We start from the raw sequence: 8,830 nt of genomic DNA, 5'->3' as shown, positions 1-8,830 counted from the left end.
TAAATTTAGAGCTGCGCTAGGAGGTGAAATGAAAGGTAAAATGAAACCCTTTGAGCAGCCACGGTGTGCAGTACAAGGGGGGGGGGGGATTATCAGAGAAATAAGATGGAAACATAATTAACCACCCAGCATTATGCTGAAAGATGGCAAATTGCAATGGGAGACAAAATTAGGTGAAATTGCAGAGCAGGCTCATTTATTTCTGCTTTATAAATCAGTGCTACCTGTTGGCAGTGATGCCAAGCCATTCCAGAGCTGGAGCTTCCCAAGGGATGCTGCTGGAGGGGCAGGGCTGGGCTGTGCTCGCCTGGACAGTGAACTCTGTGTCACTGTGGGAGAAGGTGATGCCTCCAAGTCCTTGGTGCCCTTTCCCTCACCCAGTCACGGTGCATTCGGGCCAGATCTGGTCTGTCTCCTTCCCCAAAAGCTGGTTCCCTTTCCCTGATGTTTTTCTGCTCCAACTGGTGCCACCTTTGTGACTTCTGCCAGTGCTGCTCCTCCACCACCTTGCTGGGAACCTGCTGTCAGTGGCCTCTTGCATGGATGAGCTGAACAGCCCAGTTTAGGGCTGGAGGAACATTTTCTTTCAGTGGAGTTAAATTTCTTCCTCTCAGGCTTAATTGGCTCCTGTTCCCTGTAACCTCTGCCTTCTCCATCCTCCTGCCATCGCTCCCCTTGCTCCTCTCTGCCCATTTGCTTTATTGCTGCTTTTGGGCGAATTCAAACGAGGAAAAGCATTTTGTCTTTCCCAGAAGCAGCAAGATTTTTTTGCTAGAACCACCTTGGCTATGAAAAAACATTCCCTGAGCAGCTCCCATGGTGTATTTAGGCATACAGAAACCCAGAATTGGCTTAACATACGAGAAGCAGAGTCCACCTCATCCAACTTATGGGATTCACACAGGAGGCAGATGCAGGGGGATGTTCTGGCACTTGTGTTTGGACATGAGCACGTGGGACAGGATTTTTCTGCTTTGCCAACACCTTTCACAAAGAAACTTCATTTTTTTTCCCCTCTGGCGTGTTTGTAAGTAGATATATCCCTGTTTTGGGGCTGTGAAGCAAATGGCTCCAGCATCCAGACATGCTGCCCCATCCTGCCAGCACTTGGGGCAGAAACCAACAGCAGCCACAGCCCCACTGCCAGGATATGGGAACACAGGGCCATGAGCACCTTCCCCATTGCCCTGGATGCTGTGGGACTCCATTAGAGTCCCCAAGATAAAAACACAACAGCACAGTGTCTGCTCTGGTTCATACTCTGTGATGGGGCTGTTTGAAGCATTAGATGGCTCTTCCAAAAACACGTCCTCATGTTTTATTCAAATGTGCATTTGTGGAGATGTTCTTAAGGGAAATGAATAAAATATTCATTCAGATGCTACCGTGCAATAAAAGCAGAGTCAGGGCAGGAACCACTGCTGGGGGTCAGGGCAGAGCTGGCCCTGCTGCAGGCAGCCCAAATCCTGCTGGGCCCCAGGAGGATCCCTGGGGATCACAGAATCACTGAATACCCTGAGTTGGAAGGGAGGATCATCGAGTCCAGTTCCTGGCCCTGCACAGGACACCCCCAAGAATCCCACCATGTGCCTGGTGTGGATGAGGGTCAGTGACTCTCACTGCCACCTGCTCCAGAGACCCCAGCCCTGTCCAGCAGCTCTGGCACAGCCCTCCCTGCCCTCCCCTGCTCCATCTGGCCCTGGAGCAGTCAGTGCTGAACAGGGTGGTGAGGTCCTGGCACAGGTTACCCAGAGAAGCTGTGGCTGCCCCATCCCTGGAAGTGTTCAGGGCCAGGTTGGACAGGGCTTGGAGCAACCGAGGAGGTGTCCCTGCTCAGCCTGGGGACCACTGCAGAGGTGGCACTGCACCAGGGAGCAGTGCCCATGTCCCATCTTGCTGCAGGTAAAGCCCTATCCCTGACTCCCATCCCGAGCTGGCAGGAAAAGTCAGGAGTCCCAAGACCCAGCTGTCCTTCCTCTTCATCTCCAGATCTGGATCCCCACACACTTGGCAAAGCCAGATCGTTGAATCATAGAATCATTGAATCACTGAATCATTGAATCATTGAATCATGCTCTCACCTTCCCAGGACAAAGGCATATGGAGATGAGGGGCTGCACGGACATGGGATCATCCTGGGCAGGCTCTGCTTGCTGCCTGCATAAGGGATTAAATAGAGGCTCATTTTTATAAAGTGATTTCTAGCCTTGTTTCCCTGCTGGAGGGGGGGGTTGCAGTGGCCACAGCAGAAACAGAGCCCTTGGCTGGGGCAGAGCAGCGAGGGAGGATGCAATTTAATTTGTGCATTTCCCAGCTTGTTGTTAATCTCCCGACCTACTGCTGGTATTTGATTTCCATAGCGTTGCTCCATAATAAAGGGATTAGCCTGGACCACAGGTCTGCTCTGATGCTCATCTGCTGGGGATTACTGAGATATTCTGCAGTTAGTTAATGGGTCAAATAGGCAAAAATGAAAATATGCGTATGGTTTTGTCGGCATTTGCAGGAGCACTTCAGTCTGTGATCTGGCACTGGTTCTTGTGGCACGTTCAGCATCCCCTGCTCCCTATCTCATGGAAATCCCAATCCCCTGCTCCTTGTCTCACAAGGGTTCCCATCCCCTGTTCCCTGTCTAATGAAAATCCCAGTCCTCTGCTCCCTGTCTCACAAAGGTTCCCATCCCCTCTTCCCTGTTTCATGATCCTCTGCTCCCTGTCTCATGGAAATCCCAATCCCCTGCTCCCTGTCTCACAGGGGTCCCAAACTCCCTGCTGCCTGTCTCATGGGGATCCTGATCCCTTGTTCCCTCTTTCATGGGGATCCCAATCCCTTGTTCCCTGTCTCATGGGAGTCCTGATCCTCTACCCCGTCTCAAAGGGTTCCCAATCCCCTGTCCTCTGTTTCACAGGGTTCCCAATCCCCTGTCCTCTGTCTCACAGGGTTTCCAGTCCCCTGTCCTCTGTCTTACAGGGGTCCTGATCCACTCTTCCCTGTTTCATGGGGGTCCCAATCCCCTGCTCCCTGTCTTCCAGGGATCCCAACCCCCCATTCCTGTCTCACAGTGTTCCCAGTCCCTTGTTCCCTGTCTCACAGAGGTCCCAATCCCCTTTTCCCTGTCTCCTGAGGGTCCCAATCCCCTCCTGTCAGGCTCAGACCCCCAGAGACAGGAGCCCCAGCCCCTCTCCAGGGTAGGGCTGACCAGTGCTGAGCATGGTCAGGAGGTGCCTTGGGATGGGCATAAAAATGCCTGCAAAGTGTGGTTTGAGTTTTTCCTGCACGCATCGGTGGCACCAGAGGTTAATATAATATTAGCAGGCTGACCCGGATATGAGTAAGTCAGACACCCCTAATAAATGCCTGCTAACTGAGAACACGGACAAATTAGCACATGCTCCATTTCCTTCTAATGATGTGCTTTACTCTGGTCTCAGCCTCCCCACGTGTGCCAGGCTGTGCCTGGAGTCCCGTGGAGAAGGACTGGCCACCTCCTTCCACAGTGCTCCGAGCCCAGCCTGGTCCTCTGAGCCACCAGGAGTGAGATCCTACAGGCAGAGAGATGCATAATTGATTTATTGGTAACATGATACAGTGCACAGAGCCAGGATCAAGTAACGATCCCATTAAATACTCGTGGATGTATTCATATTAGTGAGCTCTAAGCCAATCAATTATTTAAATACACTGGGAATCATGTCCTGTGATTATTAAAGGGGCTGAGATCATGTTCATTAATAACAATAATAAATATTGTGGATATTCAGTTCTGTAAGAAAACGATTCAGTGAGTTGTGAAATCCTTGCAGGAGCTGTGAGGCTGGGAGGATATGAATATGGATCAACGGGATTATTACACACACACCAGCACCAAGGGACAAAATTAGAGTGTTTAAAATTCCCTGCAAAGACAAAATGCAGAATATGAAAACTTTTGCAATCATTTATAATAATAAAATTTTGATTAGAAAGGCAGGACCACGCATAAATTACTTCATCTGCCCTCTGGGCCAAACAGTGTGTTGAATCCGTGGATTCAGTTGGGAATATTTTGGCTTTGCAGAGAATTTTGGCTTTGCAGCCGACACAGGGGTGCCCAATCCATCCAGAATGCAGGTGGGTGACAGGGCTGAGTGGTGGGCACTGCCAGAGTGTCTGGATGCACAAAATTAACTGGAGGAAGAGGAAGAGGAAGAGGAGGAGACAATGACCCCTGGTGAGGGGTGTCTTTCTTATCCATCAGGAACGTGCGTGACCATGCCAAGGATGGGAATCTTCCTTCAGGGCTTTCTGCTCTTACATAGCAGGCAAATCAGAATATAAATTATTTAAGCAGACAGAAGATAATTAACTCTAATCAATCTGGACTCTGCCCAGGTTATAGCTCTGCAACAGCATTAATCTCACTAATTACTTAATATTACTAACACAGTTTTCAATGAGTTCAACAATGCGTTCAGTGAATCCAGCACTGAGTAATAGATGTAAAGTGATTGATTCTGAGTTGAAAAGCCCTGTGGTACTGCAAATCTGACCATTTTATTAATCAAATTATCACTTTTTGGGCATTGAAGAAGCAGCAGCTCAGTCTCGCAGGGAAATTTTTCATTCTGCTGATGGGTTATTCTGGGATTGCATTAGAGGGTGTTATTTCAAGAACATTAAGAAAGAAGAATTTAGACTAACTAACGGGATCCCTGGTAAATAGTTATTTAGATTATGGGGTGAGCATTGGGGTTAAAAGCCTGGTTTTGTTTGAGGAATCTGAGCATGTGTCTGGCTCTGGGGTGATCCACCTTGTCAGCAGGATCCATCCAGGAGTTTGGCTGGGAACAGAAGCCCTTGGCAATGCTTTCTGTCCCTTTAATGGTTCCTCTGCTCGTGCCTTGGGCTCTGTTCAGTGCCACCAGGCCTGACATGGCCTTCTGAGCACCAGCACCCATCTCTGTGAGGTGCAGCTCCCGGTGGGGCCGGGCTGCACAAACCCTGGTGACGTGCAGGAGAGGAGGGGAGGTGCCCAGCCCGGCTGAATCAACCCCCCAGTTAACACCAGCCAACATTTCTGAGCCCACCAGACAACCCAGTGCGTTATTTTCCAGTCATTCCTCCGTGCAAGTCACAGAAACCCGGGGAAATGAAAAGGTGAGAACACATTATTGATTAATTACTTAGTCATCTCCGAACGGTTATTGAGCCCGGCCGTGACTTTGACAAATTACTCCTCAATTTTCGTGACTGATACACAACTTGATTAATGCAGTTTTACGATGCTCCTGTCAGAGGGTGACACGGGGTCTGACTCCAGTTCCTGGCAAAAGGCAAGGGTGTCATGTTCTCAGCACCTGGTGGCATTTTCAAATGGTCAGCCAAGAAATAATTAAGTGATGTGATATTTTGTTTGAAAGGAGCCGTGGGTTAATAAGTTGAGCTGAAGGTGGAATATCAACGTTATCTGATCTCACTGACAAGTGAGCTGGTGCCCTCAGCACGTGGGGTGTCTGAACACTGAGCTCACCAACATCAGGGTGGCTGAGGACAAGGAGCCCTTGGGGCATTTCCCAACCAGCAGACCCCTCACGCCCCATCTCTGCCTCTCTCTGGGCTGATACCACTCCTGGGATAATGCAGGAGCGCCCTGTGGCTCTCTGGGGTCTGGTCAATATTTGGTTAATATTTGGCTTTGTCTTTTCCAGCCCCCCTTTGAATTGGAAGCCTCAAACAGCAAAGCCCAGGAGGTGTTATCAGGGCAAACCTCCCATTTCCACAAGGAAATGCCGTTAAAATGGGAAGATTAACCACCTGTGGCTGTGGTGCCTGGCAGTTCCCACCTGCAGCATCCCTCACTTTATCTTTAAATCCTCAAAGGCAGCACCTGTGGAGCTGGTGGGGAGGACAGGATGTGTCTCTGACAAATAGCACCGGGGATAACAGGGAGCGTTGGATGCTGCAAAAGGCCATTCTTACAGACCAGAAGGCAAGTGGCCTCATAAAGAAGGATTTCACACTATTTAAACAATAAAATCCCCACTGGCTGCCTGGGGAAAATAGCCTTTTGCTGTGGAAAAAGGTGATTTGACAATGGTGACTGCCAGGCACTGTCCCAGTAAAGGCTCATTGCAGAGGGAAAAGCCAGAGGAGCCCGTGTCATACTGGTGCTTCACAGGCATTTTTACTTGTCTGTGGCACATCCCTGCCTCAGAGCTGGGACCTGGAGGTGCTGGGAATGAAAGAGAAGCAGCAAATCTGCCTCCCCTGGGACTGGGAGGGGTGTCCCTTACCCTGCTCCCTGCCTCCATCCCTCAGCCCAGCCCCTCCTGCCCTGGGCTGGCTGGTCCCTGGTCCCCATCACTTGGTGGGATGGGCAGGGCTGGGTGCTCAGGGTCCTGTTACCAGTGCTCAGGCAGGTGGGTCCGTGCCTCCCTGGACAGAGCTGATGTTTGATGCCACAGTTACCGCTTCCAAATCGATATTCCTGGAAGTGTCCATCCCTCATTCCCCGCCCAGTGGTTCTGCTTGTTTTCTCTCCTCGATAATCAATACTTTGCTTTTTAAACAAACTGGCTTTTTGCTCCACTGAGAACTGTTTCCCCCAGTTCCCCTCAGTGCTCCATGTGTGTTACATGTTTAACAAGCCTCGTGCTCTGCACTTTTCCCCCTGAGTCCCTGTGCAGAGGGTTTTTCCTGCTGCTTGTGCTCACCATGAGGTTGCTGACAAGGTGCTGATGTGGCCACTCACACCGGTGGGAGTTGTTTCTGCACCTCCAGCTCCCTCCTGTTAGTGCCTGTTCCATTTGAGACCTCACCTGGAGAAACAGTGCCTGGAGACAGGAATCTGGGATGATGCACAGGGAACGGGGGCCCTTAAAGGTGGCAAGGCTGGTAATGAATATTTTAACTGCTTTGCTGGAATAAATTCAGCTTTAATGAAATAAACTGGAACCAGTGGCCTGGTACAAAATGAGCACAGGGATGTAGCTCATCTTGTATCATAGTGTTGTCCCAGTGGTGAATTGTTAAAGAGAAGCTGCATTTCAGGCAGAGCTCCGGATGTCAGATGGTTTTCCCTGTGTCACTTCCAAATGCAGTACAGCTGCCTCAGAGCCAGGAGCTGGAGATGTGCCACCAGATGTTGGGAATGAAAGAGAGCAAGCAAATCTGAGTCTTAAAAAAGAAGCCACTGTTATTTGGGATGGGGCCATGGGACTTGGCATCAGGTTCCCTCTTCTATTAATCAGTATTTGTGTTGGGTTTAATTAGTTTTGATTGCAGTTTACAGATGTAAATGTGTCTCCCATGGCATCTCCCTCACCTCCTGGGAATATGAAATGAGTGTTTAGTGTAACAGCACCGGAGCAATGCACGGGAAGGAAAACAAACAGAAAGAGCTCCGTGTACATCCCCGGAGCTTCTGGGGATCTCCACCTCGTTTTGTGGTAATAAACTGAAAGCAGAGCAGACCTTCAGAAGGAGAAGGGAATGGAGAAGGCAACCCCATCTTGATGGTCCTTCAGAGAAGTGTCTGATGCTCTGAAGGCTGCAGGAGTTATGCATCAAGAGGAGTCACAGCTCTGCCACACTGCGGGTGCTGGAGGAAGGTGTCCCATGAGCAGCCCAGCACTGCCACTGTCAGTGACACTGAGGACACCTTGCAGCAAGCTGGGAGATCTCTTGTCTCTGTCAGATGAAGAAAGAATTCCTCACCAGGAGGTTAATGTGTTTGATTCACCCCCCACAGGGAGATCATCCTTCTTATTAGTGTTTGCCATTTTATAGTTTAATTAAGGTCACCCAGCGGGCCTGTAAATGACATCTTAATTAATAGCCTACAATATGCCAGTGCCAGCCAGGCTTGCTGTGGAGTCAGTGCCCCATGAGGGGAGTGAGGAAGGAGACGTGAGGCACACCTGGAGTGCTCATCCCGGTGTGCTCGTGTGTGTGACAGGAGCGTCACGGCTCTGCCCGCGGGCGCCTTGTGTCCCCAAACAAGGTGACATTTGATGACGGCAGCCCAGATTTACACTTGGGCATTTACTCCCAAACCCTGAGACGGAGCAGGGGCCGCCTCACCAGCCCATAAATCGGGCTGTGTGTGATCCAACAACGCGCCTGTGACTCAGCGCCGTGCCCGGATCCGTCTCGCGTGATTTACGACTCAGCTCGGTGACTTATTTCAGAGTCAGTCAAGTTCAGAGCCAGCCTGTAACTCAGTCCCATCACGAATTCATCAGTGACACAGGACTTGGATAACTTGGGGATAACTTCAGAATTAATTGTGTTACTTATGAAGTTGCTGACATGACTAATCAATTGCCACGTGGTCGATAAATCAGGGAGACACCTGAGAAATCCATCATCTTTTTTTTCTTCAGTCAGAAACTTCATGTGCCTTATAAATCAGACGTTGGAACAGCTTGTTGTACATCAAACCCACGCTTGGAAAATGGCCTTTTGGAGACAATATATATTTATGGAATATCTGTCCTGAACTGGTTAAAGGAGTTAAAGAAAATGTAAGGGCAGTGGGTTGAACACTTTATTTTACAATCATGGTCTGTGTGTGAGTGATGAACAACTTGCTACAGCCATGGCTCAGTGGTTTGGGTCAGTGCAGGGCACAGGGTTGTGTCCAGAGCAGAGGTGTGAGCTGTGCCCACCATTCCCACTATCCCCACCATCCCCACCTCGGGGATGAGCTCTTGCCTCACCCCAGGGCTTTCAGCCAGTTCTCAGAAGATGCACATGGAGTTGACCTTCAGACCAGTTTGGACAGGCCTTGGAGCAACCTGCTCCAGTGGGAGGTGTCCCTGCCCGTGGCAGGGGGTGGAAAGAGAAGAGC

This window comes from Manacus vitellinus, unplaced genomic scaffold (assembly GCF_001715985.3).
Source record: "Manacus vitellinus isolate BGI_N305 unplaced genomic scaffold, ASM171598v3 scaffold_47_pilon, whole genome shotgun sequence".
NCBI classification, from domain to species: Eukaryota; Metazoa; Chordata; class Aves; order Passeriformes; family Pipridae; genus Manacus; species Manacus vitellinus.
This window is presented reverse-complemented; position numbering follows the sequence as displayed.